This window comes from Bos indicus, chromosome 28, assembly GCF_029378745.1.
Source record: "Bos indicus isolate NIAB-ARS_2022 breed Sahiwal x Tharparkar chromosome 28, NIAB-ARS_B.indTharparkar_mat_pri_1.0, whole genome shotgun sequence".
Lineage (NCBI taxonomy): Eukaryota > Metazoa > Chordata > Mammalia > Artiodactyla > Bovidae > Bos > Bos indicus.
Window position 1 is genome coordinate 25949151 of NC_091787.1, and position 4357 is coordinate 25953507.

Consider the following 4357-nt stretch of genomic DNA (forward strand, 5'->3'; position numbering starts at 1 on the left):
CTTTGGGGCTGGAAGCTGAGATAATCGAGGAGTGAGTGGGGTGGGAGTGGAAAGGGGTGGGGTGTTAGCAGGTGTTTGCAACAGATACTGATTTCTCCTAGGTCTAACCCAGGAGGATTAAGAGAACTGAAAAGGAACACCTCCCCTTTAGGCCCTTCCAGCCCTGGCCCTGGAGTGGCCGGCGTGGCAACATCAGTCTGGTTGCCCTTAACCTTGGTTGCCCAACTGCTTAGTGGGGATTAGGGGCAAAGTGGAGATCTACTGTTCTACTGGACAGACCTGCTTTCTGTGCTTTGTGGGGTGGCCACTGGGGTCCCTGAAAGTGTGAGCCGCCTAAGGGAGGGGGAAGATGATGGTGGTCCCAAGGCAACAAGAAAGTTCAGTCTCCTGCTTTCCTCTTTGGACTTGGCAGGAAGGGCCGCAGACCCCCTTTGGAAGGAAATTATCATTTGCTTCCTCTGGGCCAGCCAGAGCAAATCAGCCTTGAAAGGCTGTCCTGCCTTGAGGCCACACAGCTTGCCCCTCTGTGGTTCCTTTCTGGCCCCACTCTCCCTACCCTAGTGAATTGAACTCTCCAGGCCAGACGCCTGAAAATTAGCTTTCTGAGGCTCAGGGACCTGGGAGCTCTGGTTGGAGGGGGGCAGTACTTGGGATTATAGATACCCCTCTGCCAGTGCCCTTTCCAAACCAGGGACATCATCTGTTTCTTCTGTCAAATGGAGGCTTTTAGGGGAGCTTTGGTCCCAGGGGAGCTTGGGCCCAAGGGTGGGACAGCACCAACTCCCATCCCTCACTCTCACAGCCACCCCAAACCTTGGAGAAATTAAAGCAAACTGAGAAAGTGCTCACTAGGGGACCGGCTAAGATTAAGCCCCACCACTCACCACTGACCAGGCAGGGACGCTGTGGGCTTTGGGGGCTTCCTGCTCCCTCCTGCTCCTTGGTCCAGCCCTGCTTTCAGGATGCTGCAGGAGAGGAGGCTAGCAAGGGAACGCAAGCCTGAGTCACGTCTTCAGAGGATTCTCCAGTCAATGAGATACTTGGGGAGGGAGGTAGAGTGGGAGGTTCAAGAAGGGGGTGATCTGCACAGGCTGAAGTAGTCAAAGAAGCTTAGAGAGGGAAAAGACAGTAATCACAGCTGATAAAGCACTTCCTAATCGGTTATTCTGCATGGTGTCAGGCATTTCAATACTCTAGGAGGTGTTGAGGCTGGTGGCTGACTTAAGAACACCATTTAGAAAATAGAAGAGTTCACTCTGTATTTCCTTCCCATATACCCATTTCTAGTCTCTATTTTTCACCTCCAGTGGCATTTGACTGTGTTGAAAGCCCTTTCTTTTTATATTCAGACTTCTTTGCTTTCAGGACTCCAGTCTCTCCCTAATCTTTCCCTACTCTGAGTATTCTGTGTGCATTTTCCAATGAGTCCAGCCTGGGTCTCTGCTGCCAGGGTTTTGTGTGTGGGTGTGTGTGTGGGTATGGATGTGTGTGTGTTTATATTTAGAAAATACAGGTTCCCTAGATGACTGTAGTACTGTAATTTTGCAGGGTTTGTCCCATCCTCTGGCTGTACCTGGAGTTCATTCCTTAACCTTCTCATCTATAACCAGTCTTATTGTTTTGATCTTATCTCTCTCCTGAGGACTCCCAAATTTATTTCCATCACTGATAAATCCCACAACCTATAAGATACATCCACCTGGACATCTCAACTCAAAAACACAAGAGACCCACAACTGAACTCGTGTTTCCTCCAAACTTTCTTCTCACCATGAAATCTTTTGTCCCAGGCTCCCAAAGTGGAAGTTCCTGGGTCCTCATTGATTCACTTCTCTCTTGATACCTCTCACCCTCCTTTGTGACCAGAACCTCTCCCACACCCCATTGTCATCCTGCTCAGTAACCAAGGTAGTTCCACCTCTTAAATTCCTCTTGTGTCAGCACCTTCCTCACTCCCTAGGTCTCTAGCATCTCATACTGACTATTGAAGAAGACTTGGAACGAGCGGCACTGCTCAGTCTTTCTCCAGCAAAGAGAATCCCTTATCATAGAAATCTCCTTTTTCTTTAGCATAGAAAAATCCCAGGTAAGGGATTCCCGGGCCCCTGCCTCACCAAGATGCATATTATCACTCTTCTGAATTTGCTTGCCTGTGTATCCTAATCCTTCTATAAACACGTATTTATACACTCCTGTCTTTTCCCTATTCATTTGTTTATCCAACAAATATTTGTTTATTTTAGAAACTTATTTTTAATCAATCTTAGTTTTATTTTCTCTTTAAGAGGCTGGGAAAGTATAGCTTAAGACCACTCAGTGGTTGTTCCTATCCATTCAGTGGCCTGAGCAGTGGGAGCTGTAAACCCATTTTGAGCTACAGGCTGAGAGCTCTATCTTCCATTGGGAACTGAATAGGCATGGCAGGGCCCTGTGCCTTCAGACCCACCTGCGACTTCAGAATGGGCTATCCCGGTGGCTCAAACAGTAAAGAATCCACCGGCAATGCGGGAGGCCTGGGTTCAATCCCTGGGTTGGGAAGATCCTCCGGAGGAGGGCGTGGCAACCCACTCTGGTATTCTTGCCTGGAGACTCCCCATGGACACAGGAGCCTGGCGGGCTGCAGTCCATGGGGTCACAAAGAGTTGGACATGACTGAGTGACTAAGCACACATAGCAGTGAGTCCAGGAGCTGGAACAGTCCATTCACCCTGAAATTCCTCCTTGTAACACAGTCTGCTCTTCCTCTCCCATCTGTTCAGGACCTCTGCGGAAGTAAGAGATTGTGCACAGCCTCCCATGGGTATGCAGATGGTGCCGGGCATCTGCAGAACTTCCTGGGCCTGTATCTACCACGTCAGACCCTCTGGGGGAGCTCCCTTGCTGGCGCATGTGATAGCAGTGTCCTCATGGCACAGGGGAGTGTCTTCATTACATGGGGTAACAGTGGGCAGGTGACTATAAGATGCCTCTGTGAGAGGCTGGCAGTCAGCCTAGGGATCAATAACCAATAACCAGCTGTGAAAGACAGCTCCCAGAAAGCTGCCTGGTTCTGAGTAGTGAAGGTTCCAGGAGTGAAGCAGCCAGCAATCGGAGTGGCCCCAGTGGCAGCAGCAAACTTCAGTACAGCCGGGTGGCCAGTATCCCCGGGGAGTGTGACACTGATGTCAGCCATCAGTTTTCCATGGCAACAATGGCATGAGCCACCAGCAGAAGCTTCTCCCAGGTCCTTTCCAGGATTGTGATGTACATGCCATCACTCTTCCCTCTGAAGGTTCTGTTTCATTTGGAATTCAAGGTTCATGCCACGTAGGGCTCCAGACATTGTGAAAGTTGCTCTTTGAGTTATGTGGGGAACCCAGAACCATGCTGTATGAACTCCTGTATAGTTAGTGTAGTAAGACCAGCAACCATTTATTTGATGTCAGCTATGAGTCAGACCATGAGCTCATGGTGGGGGAAGATAAGGACGAAGCAGATCCCGGTCTTGGCTTCATGGAGTATGGAATCTAGTCTTCATGCCATTCCACATGCTATTCTGCCATGCAGATATAGGTCTTTGCACTGGAAAAATGCCTGCTCATAATTAGGAGATCTTACGCTTCCTTCCCACTCTCTGATGGATCATCCTATGCCCCCTTGGAGTGTATGCAGTGCACTTTGAAGACACCTGGACCAAGACCTAGAAATTGAAGGTAAATAGGCAGATTTTGTTGTTGTTGTTGAAAGTGACAGAAAACCCACTCAAACCAGTAAAAAAGGGAATTGACTGGTTCATATAAACAGAAAGTGCAGAGGTGGAGCCAGCCTCTGGGACTGCAGAGACGTCACTCACGTTTCGAGGATCCCTTCTTCCCTGATCTTCTTACTCTAAGAATGGGGAGAGGAGTGGGATGTGGCTGCAGAAAACTGAAGGCTTACCACTATTCAGACAGTGATGCCTCTAGAAAAAAGCTTTTTACTCCTAGCATCCATGTAAATATCTTAAAAATGGGTGTGATTGGTGCAACTTGGGTCAGGTCCTCATCCCTGAATAAGTAACCAAGGTAGAGGGATACAGAGGTCTGACTAGCTGGGCAGGGATCACATCCCCATCACTGTCTCCTGCAGAGCTGGGCAACTGCATGATTGCAGCCCAAGCAGAACCACATGGAATTCTCCAAAGGAAGGTGGGTACTGTGACCAGGAGAAGGAAGCAAAGGATGTGGGACAGATAAAAATTTTAAATGCTGCTACAGATAGTGAAGGGCAAAATGAGATCCCTGCTCTACGATTCTCTCCATTGTACCACACAGCCTGGTAGCTAGATAATCAAATAGAACACTCCTTAGCCCAGGTATGAGCCTAAAATGGTCCAGGT

The 4357-nt window shown here is 48.9% G+C and overlaps 1 pseudogene; it reads right to left on the reverse strand.

Annotated features, from left to right (window-relative positions):
• Positions 1-2660: 2660 nt before the first annotated feature.
• LOC109553627 (small ribosomal subunit protein uS2B-like) lies at positions 2661-3322 on the reverse strand (annotated as a pseudogene).
• Between the last annotated feature and the right edge of the window lie 1035 nt (positions 3323-4357).